This window comes from Bos indicus, chromosome 4 (genome assembly GCF_029378745.1).
Source record: "Bos indicus isolate NIAB-ARS_2022 breed Sahiwal x Tharparkar chromosome 4, NIAB-ARS_B.indTharparkar_mat_pri_1.0, whole genome shotgun sequence".
Taxonomy (NCBI): Eukaryota; Metazoa; Chordata; class Mammalia; order Artiodactyla; family Bovidae; genus Bos; species Bos indicus.
Window position 1 is genome coordinate 113,320,112 of NC_091763.1, and position 10,032 is coordinate 113,330,143.

Genomic DNA, 10,032 nt, shown 5'->3' on the forward strand with positions numbered 1-10,032 from the left:
TTAGCTCATCCAATATATTTTTGCTTTCAAAAAGCATTTCTGTTCGGTCTGCAAGAAAGAATATGTTGCTATTCTGTTGCTGCCTATGTACTTTCCTGTTCTTCTTCAGGTTAGAAAGTTCATCCACAACAACTTTTTGTTCTTTAATCTTTGTTGAGCTCTTCCTTGTGCAGGATCGAGCTCTCAGCAGGGACCAGCCCAATGCAGTCCTCAGGTCACTCACCCCGGCTGGGCATCTCCGAGAAGAACCAAATACTCTCCCAGCAATCTTGATTCCAGCTTGTGCTACATCCAGCCTGGCATTTCACATGATGTACTCTGAAAATAAGTTAAATAAGCAAGGTGACAATATACAGCCTTGACATACTCCTTTCCCAATTTCGAACCAGTCCGTTGTTTCATGTCCAGTTCTAACTGTTGCTTCTTGACCTGCATACTAATTTCTCAGGCAGCAGATAAGGTGGTCTGGTATCCCTATCTGTTTAAGAATTTCCCACAGTTTGTTGTGATCCACATAGCAGTCAAAGGCTTTAGCGTAGTCAATGAAGCAGAAGTAGATGTTTTTCTGGAATTCTCTTGCTTTTTCTGTGATACAACGGATGTTGGCAATTTGATCTCTGGTTCCTCTGCCTTTTCTAAATCCAGTTTGAACATCTGAAAGTTCTCTAGTTAATGTATATTTTCACTAAACATGGGAGAATTCAGTTTGCTTCATAGTCTCAGAAGTTTCTCAGGGTTTTCTCTATTATATTTTTAAAACAATTTTTAAATTATTCTTGGGCTTTTAATTTTATTTTGTATTGCAGTTGTTTTAAAAATCACAAGTTATTTGTACTTGGCTATTGTTTGTAAGACAAATTTTATGTTTTTTTTTTAATTTTGCATCCATCGGTTTACTAAATTCTATTGTTTGCATAGTTTATTAATTTATTCTCTTAATCTTTCCCAGATATATAATCAAAGCACCTACAAATAATGATAATTTCACATCCTTCTTTACATTTTTATACATGCAGCTTCTTTGTCTTTTATGGTTTCAGTATATATTTCCTCTAGAAAAAAGATTAAAATAGTGTTAATAGTGAACATTTGAATCCTCCAAAGCACCACTAAACCTCCAAAATCTTAATTGAAATCTTTTTATTAATAGAATACACTCCCTGAAAAATCTTTTAGTACCAGCTGTTTGCAGCAGTTCCAGAGAATAAAGGTGGAAATGAAGCATTCAAGTAACCAAAGATGTTCTTGAAGGCCAGACCATCAAAGAAAAGAAAATCTTAGGATAAAATAAGGTGGGAAAGGTCAGAAGTGACCAGACATGGCCAGTAACACTTAAAGGGGGAAAAGAGGAGGAAAAGAAAAAACAAACAAACAAAAAAACACTGTGATGCCCACAGCCCAGGAACACAGACCCACTGAAAGAGTGAGATTCAATCCCCAAATAATGCTTCCCTCCTCACTCCTTCCCACATCACAGGACACAGGATGAAAACAGTGAATAAAGAGGAGTGAACAGCAAGATACAAGTTCTATTTAAGAAGGGGTTTTAGGGAAACCCACAGACAACTGGGGAGACAAACAAGGGCACCAGAGGAGAATGAAGCTCCAGCAAACGTTAAACACAGCCCAGCTCCCAGCCAGGTCAACATAAACTCTCACACCACAGGCCTATTCACCTTAATTCCTCATATCTGATATTATCATGTCTGACTTTCAACAACATTACAGCATGTGCTAAAGGCAGGAGAAAACACAGAAAGCAAACCTTAGACCCAGACTCTGATGTGACACAGATCTTGGAATGTTCAGGCACAGAATGTGTGTGGATATACACAAGTATAGAGAGACACTTATTGTAAAGAATTGGCCGGTGAGGCTCATGGGATGATGGAGGTGATGAATCTCAAGATCTAGGGTCAGCAAACTGGCAACCCTGGAGCCAATGGAGCAGCTGAAGGAGGAGCTGGGGATGGAAGAGAGTCAGGGAGTATGTGTCATGATGGAGAAGACAGAGGATGTCTGCAGGAAGGGGAATTCTCAAAAAGGGAGGAAATCAGTAAAAAATCATTCTGCTGGCAGCACGTTTTCTGAAAGATCTGCTGCTTTGGTTTAAGCCTCTGAGTTCCACTTGTCCTAATTCAGGATAAAAGTAATGACAACACTAGTGTTCCTATTTCCCCTGCTGATGTTACCAGTGAAGTCACTCAGTCGTGTCCCACTCTCTGTGACCCCATGGACTGCAGCCTGCAATGCTCCTCTGTCCATGGGGTTTTCCAGGTGAGAATACTGGAGGGGGTTGCCACCAGGGCTTCAGACAAGTGCAGCCTGCAGAGCTTTCTGAGTAGGGGGCCTTGCTGGGGGGCTCCGCCCACTTCCTCTTCCCTCTTCTCACGGCTGATGGCTGCGCTCTCAAGGGCAGTTCTTGAGCTGAGTGTCTGGATCACATATTACTGAAAAAATATCCCCCATGTCCTCTATGTGTGTGTACGTCTGGGGCACTGTCACTGATCTCCTCCATTCGGCCTGCAGCGTGTTAGCTCTCAAAGGAGAAACAGAATGTTCAGGAGAGCACACGGCCCCAGGAGACACAAGACATGGGCATTCCTCCTGTCCCACGGACAGCAGGGTGGTAAGTCCAAGGCCGTGGTGACCGTGCCTGTGTGTGTGAGTCTGTGTGTGTGTATTGTGCTTGAGAGTGTGTTGTGGGGATGCTGTGCATAGTGATTTTGTGTGTATATGTGTATAAATAAGTGTGTGTGTTATGTGTGTATGTGAGTGTTGTGTGTGTCTATTTGTACATAGATGAATATATGTGTGTTTTCTGTGTGTGTTATGTTTGTGTTGCATGTACGTTTATACATGTGTTTGTATGTTTGTGAGTGTATGCATGAATGGTGTATGTTGTTACTATCTATTGGTTGTTTGAATATATGTGTGTGAATGGTCTCTGTGTCTTATGTTTGTGTGCTGTGTACGTATGTTCATATGTTTGTGAGTAAATGTGTGTTCACGTGTGTCGTACGTGTGTGCTATGTTTCTACTTCTGTAAGTGCATGTGTGTAGTGTCTGTGTTGTGTTTATATTTATATTTTGTTTGTATGTTTGTGAGTGTCTGTGTGAGTGTGCCTATTTCAGGAGCAATGGGAGGAGCCAGGGGAATCAAGAGGACCTTGCAGCCTTTGGGCTCTGCCTGGTGCTCCCCATTTATCCTTGGGCAGGATGCTCTGTGAGTCTCACTTTTCTCCTGAGAAACCTCACAAGGTGACAGATCTGCTCCATGTTGGAGACAAACAATGGCGCATGGTGCATGTGTGGTGATGCCCCATCGGGCAGGGTCTGGGGTGAGGGGGCCGGGGGCTGGGCAGACAGCTCTCTGGGCTTGAGAGTGGATGACAGGAGTTCCTGGTGGGTGACAATGCCCTCCTTGGCAAAGAGGACTGGGAATTGCTCTAGAAAACATCATAAAATGTCCTCGAATATTCCAAGGGGACAAGATCTTAGGAATATGTAGTTTGGACTCAGCATCCACATCTCCGGGGACACGGAGGCCCCAGCAGTGTGACCACCCGAGTTGGTGCCCTGGAGCTGAGCGCTGAGGACCCGGGGCTCCCAGCAGGACTGGACCCCACGTGGAGAGGGAGCCTGTGCGTGTCTGCCACCCTCCTCACCACCCAGCACTTGGCCTCTGCGGCCCTCACTGCCAGGCTCCCCCCACAGATTGTTCTGGCCCCATGAGCTCCTCACCAGCCCCTCCAGCAACATCCTGCTCACGTCCACCCAGCACCCTGGCCACTGCTCCCAGGACAGTGTCTGTCAGGACACGTCTCTGGTCATTTCTCCCCATCACAGAATCTCCCCAAGTGGAGAACAAGTGCAGGGGAAGGAAGGGGGAAACAGGGTCCCTAAAGGAGGTAGCGGGTATCTCAGACACCCTCTTATGCAGTCCCATGCCAACAAACCAATGCAAACAGCTTCCATGGGCAAGAGAATGACAAAAGTCAGGAGCCCCTGAAAGCTCAGAGGAAACATCAGTAAGACACATTGTGGTTTTTTTCTAGATTGAGGAAGAAGAATTCAAAATCCTTTTCCTGGAGTAACCTGAAGAAGGCGCATCTCAGGATCCTTCTCCAGATGGGTCAGGAGGTAAAACAACTTTCTAGCAGACATGAACTTGAGAGAGGCGGGCCTGGGGCCTGAGGGGCAGGTGGTGTGCTGGGAGGGGCAGCAGGAGTCTCCCCAGTCAGAGATTCGCCCACCGGGGTGGCCATCACTGGGCATTTGGGTTGGGCCTCCCTTCACCCCAGCCAGACAGAAGGGAAGAGTCCCTGATGGTGCTCTGGGTCAAAAGGGATGACAGACCACAGCCACTGCCCCTTCACTGAGTGTCAGGAAGGATGTGTTCGTGGGTGTGACAGATGACTCGCCCCAAGCCCCTGGTGGGTGTCGTGCTGGCTCTGCTGTGAGACTCTCAGGACCACGGAGGCTGCAAAGCACTAGTGAACACATAGGATGCAATCAAGGGCCCACAGGTCTGGGCTCTGTCTTCCCAAAGGGCTCCCTCCCTCCAAAAGCTGTTTCATCAGGGTCAGGGGCTTCACTTTCATGGGCTCAACTTACCATCTAACCTGGAGAGACAGAACTTAGGAATTTAGGAATGCTGGAAATCCATCACTTTCCTGGATAAAGGAATTGATTGGCAATTTATTATGCAGTTCCATGCACCTATGTTTTTATTAGACAAACTTCAGTGGCCTGAGCCATTGGGAGAAACCCATAATATTAAGCTGCATAGAAAGTGACAGTCCCTTGTTCACACCTGATTTACCCTTTTTGCAGCAATCGGGGTTAAGTATTACTTTAAAATTCCTCTTCCATGCTCAGTGTATTTGGCTTTTAAGTCCAAAGGCGTGGCATCAGTGTCTCCAGGCTTGCCCAGGCAGGAGACCACTGTCTTCCTCCAGCTTTGCATCTGAGAGTACAGACGGACATTGCCCTTTCTTCCTTCTGTGGAACTCCCAGTCATTCAGGTCACCTGCAGAAGCTGGAGGGAGCCCAGATCTTCCAGTCAGAGTTGGTGGGTGGGTCAGTCCACCAAGGCAGAAAGGTAGGAGAAACCACACCCCTGCTTGGGGAGACCTGGAAGAAGACAGTGCCAGTCTTGGCTTCAAGAGGCTGAGGGCTCTGCACTGAGACACAGCAGTGTTTTCCCTGGGAACAAGTTGGAAATCAGCTAGGTTTTGGTGCTTCTCTATGTGTTGTGGGTCCTGATACCTGCAAGGCCAGGAGAAGGGAATTACCTTCGTGCCCTCCAGCTGCGGTCATTTCTAAAATCTGGATGTAGAGTCCTCAGTATTAGATGGGCATGAAACACACTCACAGCTGATGGTTCTGATATTCTCCTGGGTGAGGGTGTCCAGCCCAAACTTCAACAGTGGTGCTTAGGACTGTGACCCCAGTGTGAGCTGTGCTGTGGAGCTGGGGGTCTGGCTGAAAGGACCCCACCCTCACAACACTCCTTGACGGGAAAAGTGAAGGTAATGTGGTGTGTTCAATTATGGCAGGGAGAGGATGGAAACAGAGGGTGTGTGCTTCCAACTTCACCCTCTTCCTGGGAAAGGTCTCCAACCAGAGGTGCTTGAGGAAGCTCAGGCTCCCAGTTCATGAGGGGATGATCCCACCTGGTGGGAATAGGTGGCTCGAGAAGAAGTTTCAAAACAGAAGCATAAAATGTGGCATTCTACCATATGATCCCACAATTCCACTTCTGGGGAATATACCCCATAGAGTTGAAACAGATACTGAATATATGTGCGCTGAGGTGCACAGCAGCATTATTCACAATAGCAAAAAGTGGAAACAACCCCCTAACTCCATATCATATATATATGAATATGCATTCATATATACACCTACATTCATATATACACCTACACCTAAGTAAGTGAAGTCGTTCAGTTGTGTCCAATTCTTTGTGACCCGTGCTGTAGCCTATCAGGCTCCTCTATCCATGGGATTTTCCAGGCAAGAATAGTGGAGTGGGTTGCCATTTCCTTCTCCAGGAGATCTTCCCCACCCTGGGATCGAACCCGGGTCTCCCTCATTGTAGACAGACGCTTTACCATCTGAGCCACCAGGGAAGTCTACACCTCCACCTACAGTGGAATATTATTCAGCCTTAAAAAGGAAGGCAATTCTGACACTTGCTCCAACATGAATGAAGCTTGAACACATTATGCAAAGTGAATAAGCCAGACAAAGTAGGGCAAAAATTGCCTGATTACAGCAATGTGAGGTCCTTAGAACAGTCAAACACATGGAGGCAGAAAGAGCAGTGGACGTCAGGTGGTGGGGAGGAAGGATGGGGAGTGAGTGTTTAATGGGACAGGGTGTCATTCGGGAAGACAGAAAGTTCTTGAGATGCTCAAGTGATGACTGCCCAGCAATGTGAATGTACCGAAGGCTACACCTAAACGTGGTTCAAACAGTACATTTTATATTATGTATTTTCTACCTTATTTTCACCCAAAAAATTCAGAAAAGAGAAAAGGAAGGAAAGCATGTGAACCTAGGGCACATCTCGGATGCAGACACTGGTCTTCCTTTGTCCTGCCCGCACCCAGACGTCTGCCCCAGGGAGGCTAAAGTGGGGGACAGGCTCTAACCGCGGCCCTCCACCTTCTCTTGATGCTTCCAGGGCTGCGGGGGGATGAAGGGACTCCGCAGGTGCTGAGGCTCATCCTGGTGGGAAAATCTGGGAGCGGGAAAAGCGCCACCATCCTCTGGAGGAGAATGTTAGAGTCCATGCTCAGTGCTCGCCTGGTGACCCAGGCCTTCCAGCAGGGGCGCCACCCGTGGGCAGGGAGGGAGCTGCAGGTCATCTACACACCTGAAATCCTGTCCCGCTGGGCGGCGCCGAGGGGGACCACTCAGGGCGTAGGCGAGGCCGGGGCCCACTTCCCACCCGGGCCTCACGCGGTGTTCCTGGTGACTCAACTCTGCCGGTTCACCAAGGAGGACCAGTGGATGGCTGGGCGCCTCCAGGAGGTGTTCGGGGCGGGCGTCCTGGCCCGCACCATCCTGGTGTTCACGCAGAACGAAGACATAGACGGCTGCTCGCTGGGGACGTACCTGCGGGAGACCGACAACAGGGCGCTGGCCAAGCTGGACAAGGTCTGCTCAAGGCGACACTGTGGCTCCAACAACAAGCGGGACGGAGCCGAGCAGGAGGCCCAGCTGAGGGAGCTCATGCGGCACATCGAAGGGGTCCTGTGGGAGCACGAGGGCCGCCCCTCAGCCCCGCACCGCGCCCCATGAGAACTGGGGCCTCTGGTGGCTGGGCGCCAAGGAGGGGCACAGGGACCAGGCCTGGCTGTGGGGCCTGCACCGCATACTGAAGGAGCCCGAGCAAGCTGGACGCCACCTCCCGCAGAGCGTGCCCATCTGAGGTGCAGTCCTCCGCGGCTTCCTGCCTGCCTCCCTGGGGAGTCCGGCTCCCAGGCCCCTCACTTGGCTCCATTCCAGGGGTCCCTGGCCCCTCCTGTCTCCAGGGCAGCCTCTGGTCAGGCGAGAGGAGGTGAGTGGGCTCCTGAGTTCTCAGGTCCTTCATCACACCTTCCAGAACACAGGGGCCCTCCTGCTCTGCACCCCCAGCCATTCCTCATGTATCTCTAGGGTTCCCTCTCTGCAACAGAACACTGAGAGAAGCCAAGCCTCCTGAGGCAGGCCTGTGTTCCCTTCTGTCGTAGAACCCCGGCAGCATCCCGGCCATTGGAGTCTTGGCTTAAAACTCGATGCAGCAGATCAGCATGGTTGTGGACCGGGCAACTCTGCATCTCTTGGGCTGTGTCCTTGCCTGTTAAGAGGAAGGCACGACGGTTTTTAAAGCCCTGTGCCAGTGGGGCAGGACAGGCTCTGGACTGGGGAGGAGAAGGCAACTAGAAATGGGGGAGGGCCACAAGGAGCTGCTCTTGATTCGCTCTTGAAAGAGGCCACCACCTGCAGCAAAGGGACCCCATGGGAAGGAGCAAAGCAGGGCAGGGGTATCCAGGGGCCAGGTCTGCTCAGGGAATGGGGCCTAGACCTGGCTGCAGAACACGCATCCCCCTGGAGGTCCAAGTGGACTTGGGCATCGGAGGAGCTCTTCCCGGGGAGGCTTGGACAAGGGAAGTCACATACCTGATACCCCCTCTGATGCCCACCCTCCCGCATGGAGAACAGAGCCTCTGCCTGACCTGCAACCCCGTCCCTTCTCCCCTGAGAGAAGGGAGAAAGCGTGGGGTGTATGGGCGTGTACCCAGGTTCCCCAGCCAGGTGTTTGGGGGTGTAGAATGGAGGGAGGAAGGAAGGGAAGCTGCAAAGAAAGAAGCAGGAGACCATGTGAACCTCCTTGGGAGCAGCCTACGGGCCTCCGAGAGTCCTGCAACTCGGGGTGTCATCTCGTCCTCACCCAGAGGACCCATGAGAAAGCTGGAGCAGGTCTTTAGCTAAAAGGGTCTGGAGTCAGAACAGAGACACATCGGAGTATGCTTAAGATAGCCTTTGTGCCAGACCATTTACTAAGTCGGTGATCATCTCCTGCTGAACTGAAACAGCAGTTATCATATGGTAAATTTTCAAATTCCCTATGATTTCTGTGAGAATTTTTGCCTCTCTTCTTGTCTTCCATCTTCTCAACTCCTATGTGAATAAAATATTGACTTGATTCCTGTGGCTTTGATTGTAATGTCAACTCACCCCCTCCACTTCTGATTTCCTCCCCAGTCACCATTTTTGTATTTCTTTTGTTATTTTCAGGCATTTCTTCTTCTGTGTGAAAATTAAAATTACTTGTTGAATTTTCTAAAAAGTACATTTTTGGTATTCCAGTTAGAGTTGTCTTATGTTTATGTATTGAATTTGGGAGAATTGGAAGCAAGATAAGTCAAAGAAGGACAAGTACTGTGTAATATGTGGAATCTAAAGAGTCAAACCTGTTTTAAAAAGGAAGAGAATGTTGGTTACCAAGACGTGGGGGCACAGGGGATAAGACTGATGGTGTTCCAGGCACAAACTTGTCACAAGCACTAAAAAGCCATAGAGGTCTATAGTACAGTAGATTGAATGTAGACAATAATATTGTAGTATAAGTATGTGATGTGCTAAAGATTGTTAAAATGAAAACCAACTACAATATACCAGTCTACCAAAGTAAGACAGAGCGCACCTTAAATTTACACAATGAGAAAAGAAAAAATTTAAAGTCACATTAAAAATCTGAAACATTTAAAAAAAAAAAAACTGGGAGAATCTGTAAATTCTTCAAGGATAAGTGAAATAAAGTCATTTTTTCCCTAAGTGAATAGACCCATTACTTCATAGCCACTAAACTAACAGCTAAAATCATTCGCATTTCCTTTAAGATAAGAAGATAAATATCTTTAACTTAGGTACTTTTGTTTTAACCCTGTTGGCTTAATTGATCTCATCCTAGAAAATAAAAGTATTGACCAAATGACAGGCACCATCACTCACAAAATGTCAAGTCACTAAATGGCAAATGGCAAGTCACTCAAAACACGTCATTCATTAAAAATTCTAAAGGAATTGCTTAAAATTTTTCGGAATATGGGGTTTTCTCTCCTTTACTACTAAAAATCAAGGAAAATCCCTCCCATGACATTTCAGAAGGAAGGGGAGCTGTTGCTTCACACCATCACTCCCTGAGCATCAGAGAACAGGGAAAGCATGGAAATCCCATGGTCTGGGAACCAGAAAGAAAGAGGTGCTGAGGATGAGGTCATGGGTAGGGGGAGGAGAGGGGGTTGTCTTGGCCAAAGCTGTGAAAATAGTGACCTTTGGAATTCATTATTCTCAAAAAAACCCCTACGCAGGAGCAAAGCATGAAAGAGAGAGATCTGGAGAGTCTGAAGTGACCAGTGAGTCCACAGGCTGCTTCCTCCTTGGTGGTCAAAGCAGTGGCTAAAAATCTCAGGGAAGCTTTCCAGCTTTGAATTATCCTGTAATAACTTTCATACACTCTGTAGAAAATTCAAA

General features: G+C 48.1%; 2 pseudogenes; one reads left to right on the forward strand and one right to left on the reverse strand.

Annotated features, from left to right (window-relative positions):
- On the reverse strand, positions 1–236 carry LOC139182641 (ASNSD1 upstream open reading frame protein-like; annotated as a pseudogene).
- Positions 237–2,454: 2,218 nt separating this feature from the next.
- Positions 2,455–8,177, forward strand: LOC139182793 (GTPase IMAP family member 6-like; annotated as a pseudogene).
- The last annotated feature ends 1,855 nt before the right edge of the window (positions 8,178–10,032 follow it).